General features: G+C 40.4%; 1 protein-coding gene across 3 annotated transcripts in view; it reads left to right on the plus strand.

Moving 5' to 3' along the window:
* Positions 1-11,804: 11,804 nt before the first annotated feature.
* LOC122809794 (BTG3 associated nuclear protein) overlaps positions 11,805-27,902 on the plus strand; it is a 1,260,844-nt gene continuing 1,244,746 nt past the window's right edge. The window contains exon 1 of one of the 3 annotated variants that reach the window (XM_044081537.1): positions 11,805-12,301. The gene's annotated coding sequence lies outside the window, so the exon portion shown is untranslated. Of the gene's footprint in view, positions 12,302-17,162; positions 17,917-27,902 lie in introns of those variants that run through there. The other 2 variants (XM_044081535.1, XM_044081536.1) reach the window with 2 other exon arrangements.

Raw genomic sequence — 27,902 nt, forward strand, 5'->3', positions numbered from 1 at the left:
GACTCTCACTTTGCAGATTGGTGTCTGCTTGAAAGATAGCTACTGGACCATTGTAAGGTTGACAGACAGGTCTAGGAGTTTTAATTTTTTAATGAGTATGGAGGGCATATGGTGGAGATTAGTTTACCATATTGTGGCTGACAATATTTATGAAGTTCAGAAGCACTGTTGCAGTATTGTGATTGGATTTGAATGAAGCCATGCTGTGTTGGGAAGACAATTTTATTGTCTAAGAGATACTGTAGCAATTGGGTATGGATACATTTTTGAAGGATTTTTGAGAAGCCTGGGGAGAAAAGCTCTGGAGTTATGAAACAAGTTTTAAACACACTGCATTAAAGCATTTCTCTGCATTTGCAAAGCAGTGCTTAAACTAGGCTATCATTTGGTTTGTGCTTGTTTTTAGTAGTACATTCCTTCATTCTAAAACTACACAGTAAAAGAGCACTGCAATGCCAAAGGTTCATCAGGTCTATGGTTACAGAGAGAGGGACAGAAGGCACCTGGAAGTGAGCATCTCCAAAGACTCAAGAGGCTTATAGCCATAGTAGGACAGAAAAGACTACCAACAGCCTGCTGTGTGGGCTACCCCCACAACAAGTTAAAAATCTTAAAAATTGATGGTTAAATGATTAATATAGCAGGGAGACAAATTCCTCAAAGAAAGAATTAAGAGATTTAGATTTCAATGAAACCCTACACGATGGGCAATATGAAGCTGAACAGAATGGAAGTGTCACAAAAGGGTAAAACCAACCAATCCATGCTTTCTGAACGTGTGTCAGTGCAGAAGGTGTCCTGTAGAAAGAAACACACACACAGACAAAACAAAAACTTCGTGTTTAGGAGATAGCTGTCCATTAAGCTGAAATTTTAACACCTATCTCTCTAAACCACAAAAATACCTCCCAGATACGGCACAAAGAAAATGTATCCTCAGCAACCTCAAGAGCATTCTATAAAATCAACACCCAACATGACACATATGGCCACATCTCATGGTGTCGCAGCTTCTAAGACCATAAGGCACACCACCATCATACAATCCAAAATTGTAGTCACAAGAGACTCCACTGTGAGTCACAAGAGACTCCACTGTGAGACACAAGATGTGCCTCTCACCAGGCTAAGCAAAGAAAGTCACTGTCGGCTGTCTGTCAGGGGCAATACAGTGGATATAAAAAAAAAGTGTACACACACCAGGTTTTTGTGATATTAAAAAAAAAAAAAAAAAAGAGACCACAATAAATCATTTCAAAACTGTTCCCACCTTTAATGTGACCTATAACCTGTACAATTCAATTGAAAAGCAAACAAATCTGTTAGGGGAAAAAAATATATATAAAAAAAAAAAACATGCAATAAGCTGGTTGCATAAGTGTGCACATCCTTAAACTAACCACTTTGTTGAAGCACCTTTTGATTTAATTACAGCATTCAGTCTTCTTGGGTACATACCTGCCATCAATTAAAGAGACTCTGATTAACCCCAAATAAAGTTCAGCTGTCCTACTAGGGTTTTCCTGACATTTACTCAGTTGCCTGCTACAGCAAAAGCCATGGCTTGCAGACAGCTTACAAAGCATCAACGGGATCTCCTTACTGAAAGGTTATCAGTCAGGAGAAGGGTACAAAAAAATTTCCACAGCATTGGATATACTATGGAACACAGTGAAGACCGTCATCAAAAAGTGGAGAAAATATGGGACAACAGTGACGTTGCAAAGAACTGGACGTCCCTCCAAAACTGATGAAAAGACAAGACGAAAACTGGTCAGGGAGGCTGCCAAGAGACCTACAGGAACACTGAAGGAACTGCAAGAATTTCTGCCAAGTACTGGTTGTGTACTACATGTGACAGCAATCTCCCGTATTCTCCATATGTCTGGGCTATGGGGTAGGGTTGCAAGCCGGAAGCTTTTCTTACGGAGAAGTACATCCAAGCCCAGCTAAAATCTGCAAAACAATACATCAAGTCTCCCAAAAACATGTGGGAAAATGTGTTATGGTCTGATGAGACCAAGGTTGAACTTTCTGACCACAATTCCAAAAAGTACATTTGGCGCAAAAACAACACTTCGCATCACCAAAAGAACACCATCCCCACGGTGAAGCATGATAATGGCAGTATCATGCTTTGGGGTTGCTTTTCTTCAGCTGGAACTGGGGCTTTAGTCTAGGTGGAAGGAATTATGAACAGTTCCAAATACCAGTCACTTTTGGCCCAAAACCTTCAGGTGTCTCCTAGAAAGCTGAAGAGAAATTTCACCTTTCAACATGACAATGACCCAAGCATACATCCAAATCAACAAAAGAATGGCTTCACCAGAAGAAATTTAAAGCTTTGGAATGGCCCAGCCAGAGCCCCCACCTAAATCCAATAGAAAATCTGCAGGGTGACCTGAAGAGGGCTGTGCACAAGAGATGACCTCGCAATCTGACAGATTTGGAGCACTTTTGCAAGGAAGAGTGGGCAAATATTGCCAAGTCAAGATATACCATGCTGATAGACTCCTACCCAAGAAGACTGAATGCTGTAATTAAATCAAAAGGTGCTTCAACAAAGTATTAGTTTAAGGGTGTGCACACTTATGTAACCAGTTTATTATGTTTTTTTTTTTTGCAATATTTTTTCCCTTAACAGATGTGTTTGTTTTTCAATTGAACTGTACAGGTTATAGGTCACATTAAAGATGGGAAATATTTTGAAATGATTTATTCTGGTCTCATTTTTTAATATCACAAAAACCTGGCATTTTAACAGGGGTGTGTACACTTTTTATATCCGCTGCAGGTCACTGAACCACAAACACCATTGTGACTCAAAGTCCATGTAGGCGTGAATGACCCAAGAGGTACCTCCCTGGACTACATGAAAAGAGACATGACAGAGCTCTCAGACGTGTCCCAGGCAGGTACTAGTCTAGCATTGAGCAGCATTCTACCTTCTCCAAAGATGATGTCCAATATGAACAGAAAACAATTTGACTATAGCAATGACTTACAGTAAGGTGCAATTTGAAGGGCGTACAATATTTGTCAGATTGGGAGGATATTGTCAACAGACCATGCTGCTTTGCCAGGGAATGTCTGCACCTGTCCCCTGTGGGATTTCAAATATTGGCCAAAAACTTGTCCACACTCGTACTGCCTTTTTTTAGGAACCGTCACCTTGATAAACCTACCAACATACCTAAGCCAACCCAGGAAAATATGAAAGTGTTTCTGCTCAATGTCAGGAGTCTAAACAAGAAACTTTGCTCCCTACAAGGTCTTCTCAACCTGGAGAATGTAGACATCTGTGCAGTTACTGAGACATTGTTTAAAGCTGCAGAGTGCACCCCAGCAGTGCAGGTCTACAAAGACTTCTGCTCAGTTTCACCAACTACTGCACAGGAAGGGACAAAAGGTGAAGGTACCTCCACTTAACATTAAAAACGGTAACATTTGAAATACCAAGACCCGCATAAGCAATTCCTGAAATACAGACACTGAATGTCAAAACAGACCTGTATATACCAAATCTGATTTAGACATTTCTTGGAATATTTCTTCTCCAGGGTATAGCTGTCTTGGTGGAGGTATATATAAGCTGGGGGTGGGGGGTTCAGCAGCTCCCCCCAAAAAAAAAAATGTTTTAAGAAAGCAATGTTCAAGATTCGTTCTTCGCCTTCACTTTCAATCTTTTTTTTTCCAGTGCCAACATTTCAACAGGGATCTTGAAAAATAAACATCTCAAGGCTGGTCCATCAGTATGACATGCTCGAACTTCTCCATGTCCAAATTACATTAGACAAAGTCTCATGCCATATCTATGCAAGCTAAAGGTCCCTCTCTATGGTCCGGGAAAACCATAATGCATACTTTAATGTACTGAAGACATTCCCCATTCAACCCATCACCATACTCATGGGTTACTTTAACTACCAGAAACTGGGAATCATACATGCCTCCCAACATGCAGGCACAGAAATTCCTGGACTTCTTAAATACAAACACCTTGGACCAAGTTAGTCCATATGTCCATTATGGGCACAAACATCCTCAACCTTTTCTTCACAAACATGGGAAAATGTTGCACTCTCCCTAGTTTAATGTTCTCACTGGTCATCTCAGACCATAAAACTGTCTTCTTTGAAGTAAAAGTAAAACCAGGAACAATGCCAATCTTGTATCTTTTAGGAATTATTCTAGGGCAAACTTCTTACTACTGACACCCTGGCAAAATTTCAAGCCTATAATCAAATACTGAGATCACAGTTTCCTATGAGGAATTGTTCACAGAAACCCTATAATCATATTAGAAAATGCATACAAAAAATTAAAAAAAAACCCTTATCAACCTGAACAGACAACTCAGGGGGGCTCTCTACCAAAGACACATTTCAGACAAAATTAACCTCCCAAGCCAAGGATAATTACAAAGCTTTCTTCACCAAAGTCCATAACCTAAGGTAATACACAGCAACATAACTAACTAATTTTAAATGGTACCAACCACAAAAGATACAGCAAACCTTCTGACCAAACAATTCAGCTCCAGTTTTACTTAGAGTCTTTGTCAGATGTCCCTCAGCAAACATTCAACCAACCCCCAACTAGACCTATACTTGGCCTACAAGGCATCTTCTGATCCAGCCCCAATGGACCTGTTGCATATCTGTTAAGCAAGGAGCTCTCCAAGTTGAAGAACACTGCATTAATAGTTTCCGATAATATTCCATAATGCCTCCTTAATAGCATGAAACAAATTACAGGCTCACTACAATCACTATTTAACCATTGTCTACAAACAGGCTTTTTGCCAAACAAATGGCAGACTGCAAGTTAACTCTCTGCACAAGCAAGGTCCATCTATGGATCTGGGAAATTATCGAAACATAAACCTGACCAGCCTGATATGCAAAGTTATGGAGAGAAAAATAATGGATATCCTAAATGATGACAGCTAACCTACAAACATTGAACCCAAATCAGTTTGGGTTTGTCAAAGGCATGTCTTACCTGCTCAACCTTCTGGACCTCTTCGAGTGCATCACCAAAAAAATGAACAAGGACAAATTGTACATACTACGGACCTCAATTCCCCCAAGGCATTTGAACCGCAATACTCCATTTAGGCATTGCAGAAAAGCTCACTAAACTGGGTATAAACCCCTACATCACTTGCCGGATAGTCAGCTTGCTAACAAACAGGACCCAATAGAATAGAGTGTCTAGTTCCACAAAAAGGCTGGTTTCTAGTGGGTGCCTCAGGGGTCAGTACCAGGGCCGCTCCTGTTTGGCATCTACTTCTCAGAGGTCAAAGCCAACATCAGGGGCCACTGGCTAAGTCGGCAGTTGATTACAGATCATGTGGAGTCAATGAATCCCTCCAAGGTACAAATATCCTCCAAGAAGGCTTGACTAATAAATGCTGCCAGAATCATGGTGAAAAATGCAATGCCAAAGAGTGCACCATACTGTCTTTCCAAAAGTCAGCCACCCTAGGAAACAACATTGACAATACACCCTTAAGCGTAGACTCTTGTCAGGTATTTGGAAATGCATGTAGACAGTGACATGGTATTTGAACATTCTGTGTCTAGTGTAGTGAAGATCAAAACCGATCATCGTTCTGCTGTACTTTGCTCTCATAAGATCAGTCATTGAATACAGTGCCCCCTTTGGTATCCACCAGACCAGACATACGCAGCAACTACAGCATCCACAATGATTCGTCATAAAAAGAATACATGGTGTGAAAACAAGTCCTCAAACACCCTGGATCAACTGGTCAACATTCCCACCAGAGGTAACAACATATTGGACCTGGTCATCAACAACATGGGCGACCGGTGTTCCTCACCAGAGGTCAACCCCTTGCTGGTTAGATCTGATCATAAACAAATCACTCTGGATATCCACATTCCACCCCCACCCCCAATCAAGAAAACCACTGTGAAAAACTTTTCAAAAGCAAACCTCATGTTACTTAAGACCGAGGTGGAAAGTTTCAAAGCCCCCATGCTAAAGGATAACGCTGTCCAAGCTGCAAGATCCTTTACTAATGCATTCTACGGGCACCTACAAGAATGCATGGATCGTGCTATCCCAAACAAAACCAAGACTCACTCCTCCAAGAAAAGGAAACCAGTCTGGTGGACCCCTGCCATAAACAAGCTATACAATAGAAGGAGGAAACTAGTACAGAAAAGAGTAAAATCCCAAGGGAAGACATCCCTGATCATTATCAGCAAGAAACTACAACCCCTCATGAAATCATCCAAGGCGCGCTTCAAAAGAAAAATTGCTAAGGACTCCAAAGACAACCACAAGGCATTCTTTAGCTATGTCAAGAATCTAAGTGGCAATACTCAGATCTGCTTGGAGATAGTGTAGAATGGCACAAAATACACTGAACCGACAGATATCGCCACCACCCTGGCAGACAGGTTCAGTGCAAACTTCACCCCCCCTCTCACCCCCAAAAGGGCCCACAACCATACCAGAAGAATGTAGAGCCCCTGAAATCACAGACACTCAGGTTATAACAGCCCTCTCCAAAGCCAAAAACACAGCATCAATGGGATTGTACGGTGTCCCTGGCTGTGTCCTACACGAGCTCAAAGACAAACTAACCCCTCACCTAAACACACTGTCCAAACTCAGCCTCTCCACAGGTAACGTACCCATAGAGTGGCACACAGCAATGGTTATTCCTCTCCACAAAGGTGGGGCCACAACAGACCCCGGGAACTATCGCCCTATAAGCCTGACTAGCTTGGTCTGCAAGGCTATGGAGCGCATCATCATGGAACACATTAACAGAGACATTGGGAACCTCCAAACACTGGACCCTACCCAGCTCGGCTTTGTTAAGGGCAGATCATGCCTCCTAAACCTGGTGGACTTCTTTGAGACAGTTACCAAGGCTATAGATGAGGGGAAAGGTGGTACACACAGCCTAACTAGACCTCGCAAAGGCCTTTCAACACTATTCCCCATTCTGGTATCATAGACAAGCTCACAAGCCCGAACATAAACCCCTACGTCACAAGATGGGTTGCCAACTGGCTCACGGACAGAACCCACATGGTAAGAGTTGCAGGAGCTAGGTCCGACTCTAAACCGGTTACAACTGGAGTTCACCAGGGCTCAGTCCTAGGACCCCTCCTGTTCAGCATATACTTCTCAGAGCCTGGCTGACCAAGTTCGCAGACGACTGCAAACTAGGGGCTATAATTGACACTCTGGCTGACACAGACATCCTCCAAAATGGTCTCACTGAGACAGATACCCTGTGTCAAAATCAGGGCCTCAAGCTAAATGCCAAAAAGTGCATAGTCATCCCCTTTGGAAAAAACAAAGTACCCACAAACTACCACATAGGTGGTAGTCCCCTAAATACGGAAGACGCAATAAGGGATCTGGAGACCCAAGTAGATCATAATCTCTCCATTGATAATCACATTGCCAAAGTGGTTAGAAAATCCTTCTATGTGGCCCACCTAATCACAAAAGGGTTCACATCCAGATAAAAAGAGGTCATTGTGTCCCTCTACTCATCACTCATCAGACCCATCATAGAGTACAATGCCCCATTTGGGGGCAACAGTTGAAAGACCACACCTCACCAAGAGGATCACTGGCCTCAAACAGATGCCCTGTGCAGCTCAACTGAAGAAACTCCAGCTGTACTCGGTTGCATACCGCCTACTCAGAGGTGATCTCTGCCTGACATACAAGGCCATGTCCAACCCAGAATTGATGGACATGCTCCACCTAAAGAAAACCATATCCCCTTGAGCCACATGCTCTAGGAATCTAAACCTCGCCACAACAATAAATAGGATGTGCTGGAGGGATAGATTCCTGTCCCAGAGACTTCCCATACTTTGGAATAAGATTCCTGTCTACATTAGGCAGAGCTCCTCGCTAACACTCTTCAAGAGAAACCTTGACGAGTGGATAGGAAACAGAGGCACAGGGAACTAATCTAAGGGGGCGGCAAAAGCCAACACATTCTGGCTAGGCTTATAAATGCTTTCGGGCAGATAGCCTAGTACCTACCTATGAACCTATGTAGACCTCCTCAAAATCTTGCCCTTATATTTTGTCTCCTATAGGCTGCTGAGAGGTGACCTATACTTGGCCCAGAAGGCATCCTTCGATCCCGTCCTAATGGACCTGTTGCATATCTGTAAAGCAAATATCAGGAACACCCACTACAAAGACCTAACCTCTGGCTGAAACATAAGCAAGACATGCCGCAGGGAATGGCATGGGTCTCTGAGGCTTCCAATGTGAAGCAGAGTTCATCCCTCCACTTACTTATGCAAAACTTAGATCAGTGGATGAGGAACCATAAACACACCCATGATCTGTTACCCATGTCTCTATAAGAAAATGAAAGTTTGTAAAAGCTTGGCCACCCAAGCCCAAGTATATATACCATCAACACAACACACAACCTTTGGCAACAACTACTTATCAAATTTTACTGGAAAGCGTGACTAGGCTTAAAAAGATCCCTTGTGTCAATACTGTACTATGGTATGCCTTCTCTCTCAACCTCAGTGCAACAAATTCAACCATCTCAGTACAGAAAACAAAATCTAGTGCTGTCACTTCAGTTATCAACATGCAAGGTTCCAGGGGAATCACTGGTACCAGCAATTTCCATAGTTAATTTTCACCCTAGCGGTAAAATGGATAAGATTTTACCTCAGAGACACAAGGTAGGCATAGGGTTTGATTCTCACCTTTGGTCATTTTCTAGTTACTAACCAGCTGTATAGTAGTTCATAGGTAGGTACTAGGCTCTAGGGCCCATACAAGCCTAGCCAAAAAATGTACCCTGGCTTTCGCCACCCAAGAAAATTATTTTCCTGTGCCCCTGTCGAGCAGAGCCACAGAAATGATCCCCGGGGTGAATTTCCCATTTCCCATCCAATCATCAAGATTTTTCTTGAAGAGTGCTAATGAGGAGCTCTGTTTGACATATATAGGTAGTCTGTTCCAGAGTATGGGAAGTCTCTGGGACAGGAATCTATCCCTCCAGCATGTTCTGTTTATTGTGGTGACAAGGTTAAGGTCCCTAGAGCGTGTAGCTCGGAGGGATTGGGATTTCTTTAAGTACAGCATGTCCAACAGCTCTCGGTTTGACATAGCTTTATATGTTAGGCAGAGATCGCCCCTGAGTAGGCGATATGCGATGGAGTAAAGATGTAGTTTTTTGAGACGGTCTGCATAGGGCATCTGTTTGAGGCCAGTAATCCTCTTTGTGAGGTATTTCTGTGGTCTTTCCAGTTGTTGTAGATGTCTTGTGAGGTACATACCAAAAGGGGCGTTGTACTCTATAATGGGTCTAATGAGTGATGAGTAGTGGGGAACAATGACCTCTTTTTTTCTGGATGAGAATCCTTTGTGATGAGATGAGCCACGTAGAAGGATTTCCTGACCACTGTGGTGATGTGATTATTAAAGGAGAGACTACTGTCCACCTGTGTCCCAAGGTCTCATCACATTTTCGGCATTAAGTAGACTACCAGCTATGTGGTAGTTCATGGGTACAGAGTTTTTACCAAAGGGGATGACAATACACTTTTTGGCATTGAGCTTCAGGCCATGGCTTTGACACCAGGTATCTGTCTCAGTGAGGCCCTTTTGTAGTTTGTCCACATTGTTAGGAGTTTCGATTATGGTTCCTAGTTTGCAGTCATCTGCAAACTTTGTTAGCCAAAGACCTTCTGTGTTGGCCTGCACTTCAGAGAAGTAGATACCAAACAGGAGAGGACCCAGGACTGAATCCTGTGGTACTCCACTTGTCACTGGTCTGATGTCGGATTTGGAATCCGCTACTTTCACAGTGTGGGTTCTGTCCGTGAGCCAGCTGGCAACCCATCTTGTGACATAGGGATTTATACCTAGTCTATAATTCCAGAGTGGGGGATGGTGTCGAAAGCCTTGGTGAGATCTAGATAAGCTGTGTGAACCATTTTACCCTCATCTATGGCTTTGGTGACTGCTACAAAGAAGTCAATCAGGTTTAGGAGACATGATCTGCCTTTTACAAATTCAAACTGAGTAGGGTCCAGAGTTTGGAGATTACCAATGTCTTTGTTTATGAGTTCCACGATGATACATTCCATGGCCTTGCAGACCAGGCTCGTCAGGCTAATGGGGCGATAGTTCCCAGGGTCTGTCGTGGCTCCCCCTTTGTGGAGTGGGATAACTGTTGTGGTGCGCTATTCAGTGGGTACAAAGCCTGAGGTGAGGCTATGATTGAACATGGTACTTAGGTAGGGTGCCAGTTCATCCTGTAGTTCGTGTAGAACGCAGCCTGGGATATTGTCAGGTCCCATGGATGCTGTGTTCTTGGCTTTGGAGAGTGTGTTTTTTACCTGTGCAGCTGTGATTATAGGAACTTTGCATTATTCCGGTATAGAGATGGGCCCTCTAGGGGGTGAAAGGGGGGTAAAGTTAGCACTGAACCTATCTGCTAGGATGTTGGCAATATCAGTTGGTTCTGTATATTTAGTGCCATTATGCTGTAACTCAAGAGCAGATCTGAGTGTTCCCATTTAGATTCTTGACATAGCTATAGAATGCTTTTTGGTTGTCTTTAGAGTCAGTGGCAATTTTGTTTTCGTAACTAGATTTGGAGGATTTTATGAGGGATCTCAGCTTCTTACTGAGGTTGACCAGGGAGTTTCTCCAGTCATGGGATTTTACTCTTTTTTGCAACAGTTTCTTTCTTCTGTTGTAGAGTTTGTTTATGGCAGAGGACCACCAGATTTGGCTTCCTTGTTTTGGAGGATAACATCTTGGTTCTATTAGGGATAGCATGATCCATGCACTCATGTAAGTGCTTATAAAGTGCATTTGTGTAGGATTTGGCAGTTATACCTCTATTGTCCGTCTGCATGGGTGTCATGAAGTTTGCCACTTCTGTCTTAAGAAGTGTGAAGTTGGCTTTTGAGAATTTTTTTACGATGGTTTGCCTAATTGGGGCTGGGGGTAGGATGTGGATGTCTAGGCTGATTAGCTTGCGGTCGGATCTGACCAACGAGGAATTGACCTCTGGTGTGGAACACCGGTTTCCCATGTTGGTAATGACCAGGTCTAGGATATTGCTGCCCCTGGTGGGGGTGTGAATAAGTTGATCCAAGGCGTTGGAATTTATGAATTCTAGAAAACGTTGAGCAAAAGAGTTGGTACATGAGTAGTTTTCCCAGTTAATGGGGGGGCAGTTGAAATCGCCCATTATTAGGGTGTTGGGTTGTACCCTAATACTTTCCAGTGTATCAAGAAATGAGGAGTGTGAATCCTGGGGCATGGTGGAGGGTCTGGAGCAAACTACAATTTGGATTGCGGTCTTGCCCAGAGTTAGTTGCACTTGGATTTTGTAGACGGATCGCATAGCACTTACTGACAGTGTAAAGGCTCACGTGTATATCACATTTTTTTTTTTTGTAAAAACCTTGTCATATTCCCTCTCAACAGCGTCTCTCTCTCTGAAGGTACTTCACTGATCCCAGTCATGACTTGAACAACTCCCCCACCTCCCACGTTTTTCATAGTATTCCGACCAAATTTCCTCCATTTAATCCTAAAAACGTCATACTCAATATAACTTACCATTCAACTAAAGTAAATAATGATCTTTAGATAGCAGCCCATTCGGTTTCTCATATTTGCCTACACTTCCTGGGTTATGTATGAAAAATGGCTTATATAAGTCATATCCCCCTACATAAAAAAATAAACAGCTTGTGTGTTACTGGTATCAGTGTTGAACTGTAAGTCTACTCCGATATCCATTCCTTTGGACGTAGAATATAAACTACGTGGATATGCGCAGACAAGTTCACTTTTAATTTAAAACAAACTGACGTGTAAATTTCCTGCATTTTAGTAGAATAATGCCTTTTTTTCCAGCAATTTGATCTAATACTACAAGGACAACTTTCCCAATTATTTACAAACAACGTGATGAGTCATTCTCTTGTGCAAAACACAAGGAAACGATATTACTTTACAATATTGTTTTACAAGATCCATATTAAAACAGCTGCGCTGTCTCCGAGCTTCTACAGATACACCCCCTCCCCTAAATAGCCGCAACAACTCCTCCTCTCTGTACTATCGCCATCTTTATGTCGACAGCCGACGCAACTCACAAACGGATTAGAACACAATACCATTGCGGCAAAAAAGCACACAGGACCAGGCAAGGAACAGACCGAATGGTCTCGCGAGGAAGGGCGCCATTATCGTAACAGCCCGACAAACAACACGAGAATTCACAGTACACACGGTAATTCAAACCAAACCAAGCTGCTTGCTAGTTGTTATAGAGGCTGGTCTGTGTTGGGGATAATTGGTGGTTTCCCCAACCTTGTTCTAGGATAGAAAATGCACGCAGGGATATAGTCTAATCTCTTGTATTTCTCCAGGTGCAAAGGCGCTGATAGGGCCTGGGAATGCAGTCGTTAGTTGCAGCCTTATACTGAAACAGCAGTCTGAGGGATTAATTACTATTAACTGGGGATGGGCTGCGGCCCTTTATTTTATTTTATATGTCCTTAGATTGTGTATATGCAAGTCTGAGGAGGGGTGTTATACGGGAAGAGTTCCGAAACCTTTTTTTTGGTACTTGCGTGTTATTTTTAGCTTGTATGCTGCTCACATTTTTAGTGTATGCTTCCTGTAGTTATATATATATATATATATATATGCATATTTCTGTTGTGTGATTTGCACTGTTTTTAAAAGTTACTTCAATAAACAAGCTGGCACTTTAGGATGGCTGCTGTTTGTAATATTTATTTGTGAGTTATTTGCTGGCTGTTAGAAATATAAGCATAATTAGTCTTGATGCATAAGTTTTATTGGCAGTTGCATTATTTAATTGTTTTTATTGTAATCAGTTGAAGTGGAGACGGTGTTAGTACCTGGTTGAAGGTTCTCTTCTATATGGATGTAGCTCTTGAGTTGAATGACATGGAGGGGTAGTGTGCTCCCCCTGTATGGAGTTTGTTTATTTGTATTATTCACATCTGCTGGATTATAAAATGTATATTCTATTCACTCTAGGTGCCCAGGACAAATTCTTGCTTGATTGTATGCAAGCATTTATGTGGCCTAGTTGGTTTTCATTTGGATTATAATAGTTTAAGGAAGGAAATCTTTGGAGATTTGACAAAATATTTTAACTTTCATGAGACACTTGGTGATTTTGTGGTTTAATGAGAAGCTACAGTTTTGAATTCCCAGTCTCACTCTACTTCCAATCCATTTTTAAGAAATTGTACGTTTACAGAAACCAGGAGAGGCATAGGTGTGTAGAACCATTGTTTTGCAATACTCTTGCCTGTCCTAAATGTGTCTGATATCTACTACCCCCCTGCCATTGTTTCTTGCCAGCAGTGAATGTCTGTTCTTCCCTAATCATACTTGATGCCCAAGTATTACATTAATGTTTTTAGTGCAGCTTTTCAGCTGCATGCTGTCCTAGTATGTTAGGTTTGTGGGAAAATATTTCATCCAGTTATTTTATATTCTTTAAAACTGATGTGCTTCTACTGGCAAGCTTACTGAGATGTAACTTGAATTTGGGTTGGTATCGAAGGGAAGTTGCCATCATAGATCTCAACAGAATCAAAGACAAATCCAGAAGTAATCGGGCACGTTTAAAAACAATACTATTAACTCGCAGTATTGACAGAATAATTAATGTACAATTTCTGTTCTAATTGTGATTCATTCAGTGTAATTTGCCACCTTTTCTCCAAATGTTGGCAGTTTTACTGGAATTAAGACCGCTAGATCTAAAACTTGAGTCAAAATCAGGGATAGTTGAGAGGTATGGTTGCCACTGTAAAGTATTTTTTGAGTTGTAAACTGGATATAACCAGGTTTTGTTAGTTGTGCAAGTATGAGCTAAGATGTTTTGGGATATTGAAGTTCTGTGTATTAGGTTTGTTTTTTTTTTTAAACTGACTGTACAGTGAAATGGACTAGATTTAGATGTAGCTGGTCATTTTATTTTTAGTTGTTTTTATTTAGGTGTATTGTAATTTAATTCAAACGTGTGTTTGAACTATATTTTGCAATCATCTAAGAAGGCTACCAGAATAGAAAATAAATTGTATGTGGACTTGTGAATACCTACACTGAAGTGTCTGCTTTTACAAGAGTTGTGGGTGGAAATTTGTTTTGTTTGTTAGGGTGTGTATAAAGATCTGTAGCCAAGAATAGCCATGAATTAAAAAAAAAATACAATATTTATGATTTCAAGACTTTCAGTTTTGCTGGCCACCTTTTATCCTTTTGTAATTAGTCCATCTTTGCTTACTCCAAACCTCTTCTGAGGTGGTGGAGATAGGGCAGTGTCCTCTTTTTAGGAGATAATTGTTTGTGTTTGGAGATTACGGGAAGTGGATGCATTGGTTTTTTGTCCAGTAACACTGATCACATGCATCCCCCACCAAGGGAAGGGATTGCAACCATACCAGTAATGTCCTCATTGCCTGAATGCCATTGAGGGCACAGAACACCTGCATGACTTTCTTGATGATTATCCATCCATGCAGCTCTCACTTCATACCTCTCAATCTTGTAGCCAGAATTCTAGACAAAGCCTAAAATAATGGGGGGACAAGGGCCCAAAAAGGGACACATTTTTACATATTGCTCTTATAAACTTAGGATCCGCGGTGGCACAGCAGTAGCGTTGTTACCTCACGGCAAGAGGTTCTCCTGTTCGATTCTTAGCTGGAGTGCCTTCTGTGTGGAGTCTGCATGTCCTCCCCACAGTCGAGTGGCCTCCGTAAGACATGCGTGAATGGGCGTACCTTCGCTGAAGGTAGGGCATCTGGGCTGGCAACTTGGCACCATAAAAAGCGACTGCCAATCATTAGCGGACCGAAGTTCCGCTGTGGCGACCTCTAACCAGGAAAAGCCGAAAAGGCAAACAAGCTCTTATAAACTTAAAAAGTTGCTTGAATAACCAGATTTATGTTAGTGTGTTTTCTGAAGGATATGAAATCTGAAACACAAATGTATGTCATTATTTAGTGACTTCAATCCTCAGTCAGTTGCCAGAAAAACACAACTATTATGAGGAACAGAGCAGAAATAGGCAAAAATCTGGACAGTTAAGAAGTATGTATCATCTCCAGACTGTGGATGTCCAGTACCAGGGAATGAATGGGCTCTAGTTCCATGGGAAGGCTTGGATGTTGGCAGGATCACTGGGATAAAAGATGTAGGCCAAAAAAGGGAAGTTGAAATGGGGGGGGGGGGGTGGCAGATGGTGTAGAAGCTGAGGATATGGAATAAGTTTTGAGCAGATCATTCAGTTTCTTGGATCTGCTCAGGAAAAGAGGAATTCCTTTTTCTTTTACTAGAAACAATTTTTTGTTTTTCCTGCAAGAAAAAAAAGTTGGGCCAACAGGATTTTTTTTTAATTGGCAACGATAGCTTCAAGTTGGATGGGCACAACGTTCTGATTAAGCATGGCACCTTCCCTGCCCCTTCTCCCAACACTGCCAGTCCCGCACCCACTAAGGGGACCCAAACAGATGCAGAGAATATGGGTAAGCCCCTGGTCCATACTGGCTGTATGGGCAACACTAGAGGGGATATGGAGAAAGTGGTCTGAGGAACCAGCTTTGGCCTCAGCAGAGTCGGCCACCTGTGACTGAGACAAATTGCTAGACTGCTGTGGTGGCAAAGGCTGTTAAGTTTTTCTTTTTGTGGCTGAAAGGAGGACTGACTGGGACTAATAGATTGTTTCATGGTCAAGCTGGAAATGGTGTTTGTTTCCCAGGGGAAACTAAGCAGTACAAACCAGTATAATTTCAAACTTAGTTTAAACGCAGTTTCTCCACAGGGGGGGGGGGGGTTTAGAATGATTTAAATCGGCTTTTAATCCGCCAAACACAAAAGTGTGCTTCCATTTAAAAGTACAGCAAAGTCATGTGACAGTAAAAATGGATATTTCTAGCTTAAAAGTCCTTTACTACATAGGAAGGTCAAGTTAAACATTAAACATAATATGTGGAAGTCTTTTTATTTTTTCTCCCAAAAAGGGAACTTATCCAGCCACCAGTGGAACAGCATAAGCTGACTGTTGATCCTCTGAAGCCTGGAGAAGAGTGCTCTGTTCGGTGGCAGGAAAGCTCTAAAGGGGTTGGCACCCAGACTTTTTTCAGAGTCTTTAATCAGCTCAGCTTGAGCTAATGGTTTGGGAGTGTTGAAGATGACCTGAATCTTTGGAAGCTAGCCGGCTGTTATATCCTGTGTAGGATATAGGCTGTTGCAGCCGTGTTCAGTATGAAGAACATTGTTAGTTATGATACTTCTTTCTGAATCGTAATAAAATGAGAAAGTATAGCCAGTTTTCCTAGAGTTTTAATGCTACAGAGGAGGAGGTGTGCTTGGTTGAAATAATTAGGTGGAGATGCAAAGACTCTCATGAGTTGCACTTTGGAGGGTAATTACATTTGCTTGGTCGAAGACAAAATCTGGAATCAAAAAACATGTTCCTTGGGAGCTGGTTAATTTAGTTGTGTTCTTCTAAACCTCATTGTATCCTGTCATCCCATAGATGCAATGTTAAATCATGGCATTCTGAGACATGCCCCATTTATGTGAAAGCCTGCACTACTACTACTACTGCTGATAGGTGTTAATCCATAACATCGGATACCTTAATCTTAGAAGTTGTTGTGTCTTGCGGCTTTTCTGGATAGGGGCCGCCACAGCGGTACTCCGGTCCGCTAATGATTGTCAGATCTTTACGTGCCGAGTTGCTGGCCCTGACGTGCAGCCTTCAACGAAGGTATGCCCATTCACACATGTCTCCACACAGAAGATTCTCTAGCTGAGAATTGAACAGGACAATGTCTTACTGTGAGGCGACAACGCTACCGCAGCACCACCACCGCAGTCACCTTAATCTTAGAAGTAAAAGTATGTCTTGTTGATTGTTCAGGTCACTGAAAGACAGTTTGCACATGCATATCTTAGAGTGTGTGTGAGACTGTAACATTTTTGCCATCTTTTAGTATGTTTTTTGGTTTGGAGCACTGCATGGAAACTGCCTTCCTCTTGATGACTGAATCTGAAGAGTGAAACTCCATGTGAATTAGGCCATATGGCCTTGTTAGCGTTTCTCCATGTGAATTAGGCCATATGGCCTTGTTAGCGTTTAACACTATACTCCTTACAGGGAGCATTCTGGTCCTAGTTTCCTGGTAGGTAAGAACCATGCAGTATCCCTCCACACATCCCTGATGTTTCTTTGGATGTTACTCTGCATTTTGAACCATGCAGTATCCCTCCACACATCCCTGACATTTCACTGGATATTACTCTCTTTGCATTTCCCAACTTGAACAGTTTGACAGACAGCCCTGATGTGCTGAAGTCCTTGAGATTATGAAGACTTTTATATTAGACTAAATGGGTAAACAGCAACAACAAAGTCAATGGTTCTTCACGTTGTACTTTTCTACCACATTTCCAGTATTTTAAATTGCATAATATTGTTTATAAATGGACTGGCTTTGTATTTTGTGTCCTAGCCTTGCTGTTATATATACTATTTGGCCTGTACTGTTGAGCTTGTATTAGTTGTGGAGCTTTTCTGTTAGTGCCTTTACTGAAGCAGGTATTTTATAGTTGGAATTTCCCATTAGAGGGTGGATTAAAAGGTCTCTCTCAAATTGTACAAAGAGCTTATCGTTCATGGTAGTTCTATTCATTTGCTGTGCTAGTGGAGCAAGCTATTCATTTGCTGTGCTAGTGGAGCAAGAAAAGAGAAAATTTGTATTACTTGTGAATTTGCTGAGAAAGAGGTCTTCCAGTTGGGGGACAAGTCTGTACCTAAATGAACCAGATGCTGCCAGCCAGAGCCTACATGAGGTGAGAAAATAGTCCAGGAGTGTAGTCTGTAAGGACACTTAGTAGTTTCTTTTTAACATTATTGTTACTTATAAGGGGACACGCACAATCCGTGTCAGTCTGTTTCCTTCCTTTCTAAGGTGGATTTTAAAGGATTCATTTTATGCAGTTGCAGGAGAGCTGATCTGTAAAATAGGATGTGAGGATTTAATCTTAGAACTAAGTAAATTCTAATTTTGTTCTTTTTTTCTCCAGCATTTGCCTAGGCTTATGAGTACAGGCAGATGTGAACACTTTGTCACTCTTAAGGAATGCTTTTTAAAAATTAAGTATGCATTTTGTGTTTCATTATGCAGTAATTATTTTGCACTGCCTTGAATTGTCATTGAAATATGATTTTAAATGCCTGATTTGTGGCTGGAACCCATACACTTTTCCCAGCCAAAGGTAAATGTGCTGCCTTCTGAGCCATTGACGTAGCTGTGGTCAGCACTTGTCTTGAAAATAAAATGAACATTATTTCAGGTGGTACTTGTAGAAGAAGAGGGAGATGGTGTGTTTTGTAATTGAGACATGATGTGGAAAGATAGTGAATTGGGATTGTGGGACCATGGTTATTTGGAGGGGTAGTTTAAGTAGGAGATCAGTGTTTTATATCAGAGGAAATCATGGAGAATGGATAAGTATTACCAGTGAAAATAGTTGGACAAACAGTATTTCATTGGTCAGGGTTGAGTGCCACTTCAGATTAGAACGGTAGAAAGACTGATGCGAAGGACAGGAGGGAATAGGTTATAAGCTTGCCACTCTTTAGTAAGTGGTAACCTGATGGATGGTTAGAGGTACGTTTATACTGAATACATTTTGTGGAATTAGGATTTAGTCAGTGTGATTGAAAATTCTGGGACAGAATTCTTTATCTGGTTCCATTAGACAGGAAGGATGCCTCCGAGGTATGCATGGTAGAATCAGTGGAAGGGAGAAAACCATGCTGTAATTTGCTAATTGATTTTTCAGCCTGTTGTAGACAGGAAACCTAGTGGCTTTGATGGGAAGTTTTTCTCCAGGAAAGATGACAAGATAGGTGAGGAATTTAATTGATGGCTTACGGGAAAGCCTGACCTAGTGATGCCGTTTACAATCAGATATGCTGACATTAGTCTTCACCAGGTATAATGTAGGTGAGGGATATTGGGTGGAAGAGCTGACTCGAGTGGACATCCTCCACTGCATAGTGCTGTGCCTCTCCCCACTGAGCTTTAGCTGTGTTATGTTTGGCTTTAATCACAATTACTGGTTTTGTGTGTCCTCATATTCTGGACACCTTTATCCCAATAATATTCATTTATTTTTATCATACCGGTGTGTATTGCCTCTAGCCAGTGCTGAGTAGTTAAAATGTGCAGGCTTTACCTCCCTAGCCCAAAGACAGGTATAAAATGTGTGCAGAATGGCACATTATGGCTAAACACTTTAGCCACAGTAAGTTAGTTGGCATAGTGGTGCATTACTCAAGCTGCAGGATCAAGAATGGTACGAGTCTGTCAGCTTTATCCCCACATTTTACTGATTGTAATGTTTCTCTTTGTTTGGATTGGTGGTCTGCTAGCTTTGATACCACTCTTGTGGTTTTAATCCTCCTCCAGTAGAAAGTTTCACCACAGGAAATGGAAGATGATGTCTCAAAATGGGTAACAGTTTGAAATGTTGCGACTCTCTAGCTTGAGTCCTCAAATATGGGGACTGAATGGCTGAAAGAACAGACATACATACATTGAGATGCCGTTTCTCAGAATATTCCCTTTTCTTCAAGATATGCTGATCTCAGAGGTGGTATATGTAAGTTTGGGTTGGGGGTGTCTTGGTCCCCCTCCTGCAAAAAGTTTGAAGGAGAAGTGTGATTTTCAAGATTCGCTCTTCTGTTTTTGTGTTTTTTGCTTAGCGCTAACCTTTGAATAGGAAGCCCTCAGTATGATTCAGTCCCTCTGATTGATTACTCTTTATGTCGTCTATTAGCCTTGCTACTAACAGTTAAGTGAACTGCTGTTTGACTCATATTAATTCCTGTTTTTCATGGATATTCAGATATGATACCTTTAGGCTACAACTCCAATGCAAAAATTGTGATGTATGTGTACTGGTTAACAGTTCTTGTCTTGATTTTTTTTTTTGTGCTTTGAGTTCTGGCCAAAACCTTTTGTCAAAGTTTTTGAGGTAAATACAGTTGGGTGGAGTAATCTGAGAAATTATGGATCAGAGAGAAATGGAAGTTGTTTTATTTATCTAACTTTAGATGTAAAGCTTCTCAAGAAACATCTTGGTGAGGCTGGATGCAAAGGGTTGAATTTTTTTTGTTTTTGCTCATCTAGCTGTTCTATCCTACTACTGTTCATGTGGATCTATAGTATAGAATATTAACCATTTATGATGCTTCTGTTGACTAACAGGATCCTTGATTCGAAGTCAGAAAAATTAATCCCATGATAACTTAATCCTATGATAACTTCGGGCAAGCTGGCCTAAGGTACATTTATCTTCTGTGCTGGTAGCACCGCTTTGAAATGATTACACAAAGACATCTTTACTCCAGCTGGAAAAATGGAATGGACAGCAGACTTTGTGAGCGAGTTGCCTCAAGTCTGAAATGTGTGAAAGAAAAATTGTATTCTCAGACATTATCACTGAATACTTTTTATCATATTGTTTTATTTGAAAAGTAAATCTCTTATCCCACACTTGTATGCCTTCCAGCATTGTATCTAGGGGATGCCAGAAGTTCTGAATTGTTCACCGTTGATTGGGAAGTTACCTTTGTTTTCAGTAGTTGGTGATCCAGACATTTTCTAAAGTTGTTTTTGGGAAAATGTGAACAAATACATTCATTTTAAATGTAAAATGGTTAGGTGGTATTGTATGAAGTGACTTACCTTGGAAAAAGTCTGTTCCAAAGGAGAAAGTATGAATGACATACTTCCCCTGTAACTTTGAGGTAAAGTAGATTAGATGCTGGTAGCTCTACCTTGTTTAATAAGCTTGAAGCTTGTTTATTCAATACCAGTTCACAATTCTACAGGATCGAATCTTGACCAGCCCAAGGTCTTTATTAGTAAATGCAGCTGATTTTTCATAGGGAAAATTTACTAAGATAGTATGTTATTGCATTTTTCATTTATGACTTGGTGGTATGGTATACATATACAAAATAGCACAAGAAAAACTTGTCAAAAACTAGGGATGCTTTACAGAGCCAAAAACTTTCTAAATGGCGCAACTAAAATTAAACTTGCTACTACTTTTATCTACTCCACACTTTTTTTTTTTTTTTATGGCGCTCACATCCTTGCTAACTTCCAGACTTCACAAAAATTAAAACGTAACCAAGGTTATAAAAATGTTGCAGAATTTGCAGCATATACCCCTTTCAGAACACACTACTGTATAGCACTGAAAAGTGTAAATTGGTTAGAACTGCCACGTTAGCTAATGTAGAACAACTTTTTATCGCCAGTAAAATTATCCAGCATCCACCTGCCTGTCCAGCATTAAAAACATTCTACACAGCTGTCTTCCCAGTCGGTTATTTTGATCCATTGACCAAAAACTCCTGTTTGTGTACAAACCTAGCAAATATGCAGGGCATTGTCTATAATCATGCAAGGTTGTTAAGGCCTGGAACTTCTTACCTGTATCCATCAGGTCTGTACCGTCCCGCCCATCTTTCAAAACTACTCAAAGAATTCCTAGCTAAAATCTGGCTCTGTTCTTGCTCAAAACCAGGATAAACTATATCCCCAAAGGTGAACAAGTACCTTTTCATTCCTTATACCATATTACTCTTCCTTCTTCATTTATTTCCTTACGGCTGTGTAATACTCCTCCCTGAGTTGCTTTTTAAATATACCATAAGCCTGTTTTTTTTCCCTTCCCTTCATGTTGCAGATCCTATTTGTATTAGGCTAATTTACCTTGAATTTCATTACGAGCTGTTTAAAATTTCTTTAAATATTAAATGATTGTCATATATCTTGTATCGATTCTTAACCAATGTTTTATGTTGTCTAATTTCAACTGCTGATGCTTTTGATTTATTTTTGAAGATTGTAAAATTATATTTCTTAAAATGTTTTATAATAATTTTGAGCTTTTTTCCATGGGCCTTTGCTGGAAATGGGCTTCTACCCAGATGGACTTTCATGATTAATCAAATGTTAGTAAATAAATAAAATATGTTGCTGGTAATCCATTTTCCAGTAAACTGCTTCTATCCTTTCAGATTAGCACAGACATTGAAGTTTATCCCAGGAATTGGAGGGCACAAGGTATTAATCCCGTTCTGGACAGGGAGCCATTTTTTTCAAAGAATGCATACCTGTGGGCAGATTGGAGAATACCAGTTCACCTCCAAGAATGTGCTATTAACCACCTCCACTAAATGAGGAAATATTAAAGCCATGACTTATTTACATCTGGTCTGTATTAATGCTGGCTCTTGTTGCTGCTCAGGCTCACTTCACTTCTATTTTAAGGAAGTTTTTAAGTAGATTTTTCTTGTGGAAAGATGAAATTTTCCTGCAAATCTGCAGCAACGCAGTGCCTTTGTGGTGTGTATATGTAAAATATATTGGCTCTACTATCACAAGTATTTATATCGGCGATGATCTGGGATGTTAAACTGGTCCTGACCCCCCTCCCTTTCTCTGGTATGGCGGAATGTCAGGTTAACTGACCATGGAAGCTGGTGTTTAAAAAAAAAAAAAATAATTAACATAGTTTAGAAAATGTAGGCAGTTATAATTCATCATACATCTTTGCTGTGGCCAGAATTTCCTGTACTGAGTGATCTCCAGTGATGGGAATACTTAGTATGTTCTTCACTGGAAGTTTTTTTTTTTTGCAGTATTACCATCTGGGATTCTGTGCAAAGGTCCAGTCTATACAACCAGCCTTCTAAAATTTTCAGAAATTTTACTGTATTTGAATATGCAGTTATAAGTCAGCATTTTGAACAATTATTCGTTAAAGTTGGTTACAGCTCAGACAGATAAGCACTCCATTGGAGAGATTTGCTACTGTTATTGTTAACTTTGTGGGTTTTAGGGGGGGGGAGAGATGCGACTACTATATGTTTATTGCCTGGGAGTGGAACATGAAGTTATGTCTTATCAAGTTTGTCACAGATCTGCTCCTAAAACTTTCAAGACATTTCCTTAGGACCCCTGGCCAATATCTTCCCAACAAGAGGTTGTCACTCTTTAACACCTTTATCGAATTATCACTTGTCATGGGCAGATTTACATTAATATAAAAGTAATCAAACTGTATAAATAAGTTCACATTTACAAACATTATAGAATATGTAATACATGTGATGCGTAATCTAAACAACATTAAATAAAATTTTCAATTCCCGTTTTCTCTTAAACCAAATTCCTCCTCCAAAACATTTTTCTGCATGTATTATTCCCACAATTTCCATACATACACACACAACATATGTTCCCAGTTGCCTCTTTCTTCCCTGTTACACCTCCATCATTTCCCTGAGGAAAACTTCTTTGGAGTTTGCTTGCTGTATAAAGATATGTATTCAAACACTTCCAGGCAAAAATCCTAAATTTTCTAGACTTTGTTGCACATTTGGGAACCATATGTATGTTTTCCAATTGTTTATGAACTGCACATCTAATCTCTTACCAGTCGCTTCTGACCCTTTCTGATTGATTTTTATAGTCTGCATACAATATTTTATATGCTCTAGCAATTATCCCCCCCCCCTTTTTTTTTTATTTTTTTTAACAGCAGTTTCTGTTCTAGATTCAGTGAAAAACCATAACCAAGTGTAGTCCTGTCATTGAGGATTCCCTTACCCCTTTCTCTTTATTCTGATACAAGTCCCTGATAGGGAAGGAAATCATTAGCCTACAATCCAAATGTTTTCTTAGCCTCTTCCCATTCTATTACATTTCCTTCTCTAATTTTGTTCCCAGTACCTTGGTTCATTTGCCAGGTACCTCCAGTTAATTCCAGCCCATAGCCGACTTTAGGCATCGGCGAACCCTATGGTCGCTGGGGGTCCCCAACCACGGCACCTTCTCTTATATTGATATTTTATAACATGTCTGTCAAAACAAAATCTTGTACAGTAAAGTATACTTAATAAAAGAGGTGGGAAATAATGATTTATTTCTCCTTTTAATGTTAAATATAACTGGATATGTTAAGTGTTTAAGTAACAGGCATCACAATTCCATTAAATATTTTACCACTGACCTATTGCGTATTTAAACCCTGCAGGTGGACATTCTCATCATTAAAATTAACAATATAGCCAGCTTTTGATACCTGCAATACACATGACTGCAGGGATCCCATTAAGTAATCATTGACTGTGTGGGGGCCCCCACAAAAGCTGCTGCTGGTTGGGGGAAAATAAGTAGAAAGCTGTTTTAATTTCCTAACTATTCTCTTTAACCTGAAGGGCTGTGATATGAACCTTTTAGGGTAAAGCTGATAATGAACACGAGCAAGGTAAGAACTTGAGAGATCAGTAGACCAGAGTGACCAATCTCAGTGTTTACCTTGGATTTTAAGAATAGCTGATGCTCTCGATCTTCATGAATGGTTTTCTCTTTCAAGGGAGTTTTCTAAATATTGGCAGAACACCATATACTGACTTTCAACTTCTTTGTTGAAGAATTCTGCACAATGGCAGAAATAATAGCTGCATAAAGCCACAAAATCAGGAACACATTTTAAATATTAGTCTAACTCACTTAACGCCATTTGCATCAGTGTGCATTTTTTTTAGACAATAAGAAGTCTAAAACTCTAGGTTTAGCAACTGTCTATAATTCTAAATAGTTTACCAGCAAATCAAACTCTGTATGAAGGGTACAGCAAAATTATGAATAAAAGTCAGTGATAGGTATGCATTACTCCTCAATGAGGTAAATAAGTGACTTACCCTGCTGCTGTTTGCTGACTGCTAAACAACATTCACTGATCAGTGTGGCAATGTGGCAGCACCAGTGTTTCACAATGTGTTATTTGCTGAAATAAGTACAAGCTAGTATTGCCGTAGCTTATATGTTTGTGTGCAAAAAATGTCATAGGTTTTATCTGTCACACACCAAATAATGTCAGGACACAATCATAATTTTTCTGGGTATTAGTAAGAAACACAGCTAACAAAGTAATTATATTTCAAAAGTAAGGCATAAAATATATCACGGAACACTTGGACATTTATATGTTCTTAGAGCCCGGTGGCTCCCTCTCCCCAGACTGTTTAAATGGATGCAGTGGGGGCCCTTAATCACCCTTGACTGTGTGGGGGCCCCACGTCGGTTGGGGAAAATGAGGAGAAAAAAAATTTCTGATTATAGTCTTTATCCTGAACAGTGTTGTGATATGACCCTGTTGGGATAAAGATGATGCTAATAGTCTGTGTCAAACACACCCATTCTAAAACCAGCCCTGTTGGTAGGTGTGTGTGTGTGTGTGTGTGTGTGTGTGTGTGTGTGTGTGTGTGTGTGGAGGAAGTTGTTGTAAGTTGCATAATTGGGGGACGTTGGGAATTGTGTTATTGTTTCTTTAATTTTCCCCTCAGTTAAACCTTAGAGGTATACACAGGAAGTCATAATTTTTGCTTGGGCTGGGGACAGTGTAGAAATTATTTATTTTACTTTTCTCACAGACCTCAGAGGTGTACAAATAAGGTTACTATAGGTTGTGTAGAGGCAGTGAGCCATCTAGCAGCAATAAAGTAGAATATGTTGCCATTCTCACTATTTTTTTTCACTTTCCTCAAAATCACACATTAAGCATTTTTACAGATTGCTGCTTTTGGGGGTTGGGGCAAAGTGTGAGGAGGCATACTAGGTATACATATGCCAGCAGTCACTTGGAATACATGACAAATTGAGCTAATGCTGTCATCCCAATCTAACACCAGAGGGATGCATACAGTGACCATCTTTGTTTTTTTTTTTTTTTTTTTTGAAGGTTTAGGGTGGTATGCAGTACTTCCTTACAGGACCTGTGAATACTCATTTGTCTTGTTAGTTTACTGTATGCTGGTATTTTGTTAGCTTTGAACATTAAGCTGTGGGCAAAGCTAATGTATTCCTTGAAAGAAAAAAAAAAGACTGAAATCTCTAATGCATGATTTTTGTTTAATCTAGCATTCAATTAAAAGGTTGGGGAATCCTGTAAATGTACAGTGGATATAAAAAATGTACACACCCCTGTTAAAATGCCAGTTTTTTGTGATATAACAAATGAGACCGCAATAAATAATTTCAAAACATTTCCCACCTTTAATGTGGCCTATAATCTGTACAATTCAATTGAAAAACAAATCTGTTAGGCAAAAAAATTAAAAATGTACAATAAGCTGGTTACATAAGTGTGCACACCCTTAAACTAATACTTTGTTGAAGCACCTTTTGATTTAATTACAGCATTCAGTCTTCTTGTCTTCTTGGGTAGGAGTCTATCAGCATGGCACATTTGACTTGACAATATTTGCCCACTTTTCCTTGCAAAAGCACTCCGAATCTGTAAGATTGCGAGGACATCTCTTGTGCACAGCCCTCTTCAGGTCGCCCTGCATATTTTCTATTGGATTAAAGTCTGGGCCATTCCAAAACTTTAATTTTCTTCTGGTGAAGCCATTCTTTTGTTGATTTTGATGTATGCTTGGGGTCATTGTCATGTTGAAAGCTGAAATTCCTCTTCATCTTCAACTTTGTAGCAGATGCCTGAAGGTTTTGGGCCAAAAAGTGACTGGTATTTGGAACTGTTCATAATTCCCTCCACCTTGACGAAAGACCCAGTTCCAGCTGAAGAAAAGAAACCCCAAAGCATGCTACTGCTGTTTTTGAGCCAAATTTACCTTTTGAAATTGTGGCCAAAAAGTTCAACCTTGGTCTCATCAAACCGTAACACATTTTTCCACATTCTTTTGGGAGACTTGATGTATTGTTTTTGCAAATTTTTGCCGGGCCTAGATGATGATCTGTGTAAGAAAAGGCTTTTGTCTTGCAATCCTACCCCGTAGGCCAGACATATAGAGAATATGGGATATTGTTGTCACATGTACACAACCCATACTTGCCAGAACTTCCTGCAGCTCCTTCAGCGTTGCTGTAGATTTCTTGGCAGCCTCCCTGACCAGTTTACGTCTTGTCTTTTCATCAGTTTTGGAGGGATTCCAGTTCTATGCACAGTCACTATTGTCCCATATTTTCTCTCCTTTTTGATGACTCACTGTGTTCCATGGTATATCCAATGCTGTGGAAAATGTTTTGTACCCTGCTCCTGACTGACACCTTTCAACAAGGAGATCCCTTTGCTTTGTAAACTCTCTGCAAACCACGTCTTTTGCTGTAGCAGGCAACTGAGTAAATGTCAGGAAAATCCTACTAGGACAGCTAAACTTTTATTTGGGGTTAATCAGAGTCTCTTTAATTGATGGCAGGTGTGTACCCAAGAAGACTGAATGCTGTAGTTAAAGCAAAAGGTACTTCAACAAAGTATTAGTTTAAGGGTGTGCACACTTGTGCAACCAGTTTATTGTAAGTTTTTTATTTTTTATATTTTTCCTCCTAACAGATTTGTTTTTCAATTGAATTGTACAGGTTATAGGTCACATTAAAGGTGGGAAAAGTTTTGAAATGATTCATTGTGGTCTCATTTTTTTATATCACAAAAACCTGGCATTTTAACAGGGGTGTGTACACGTTTTATATCTACTGTATAACCCCAACCCTACCTTCTGGGAGCACTGGCTTAATTAGGTGATTTCCTAAAGGGTTATTACTGTACTGTCTTGATCATGAAGGTGTGGTGAAAGAATGCAAGAAAAACAAAGTCTGAACAACAAAATTAATTTCTTAATCATAATTTCTGTTCAAGCCATCATTGGATGAAAAGGTTGTGTGAAAAGAAAATTAAAATCATCAGAACACATAGAAAGTTATGGCATCTTGAAAAATCTGAAGACT

The sequence above is a fragment of the Protopterus annectens genome, chromosome 8.part0 (assembly GCF_019279795.1).
Source record: "Protopterus annectens isolate FY-2018-M chromosome 8.part0, PAN1.0, whole genome shotgun sequence".
Taxonomy (NCBI): Eukaryota; Metazoa; Chordata; order Ceratodontiformes; family Protopteridae; genus Protopterus; species Protopterus annectens.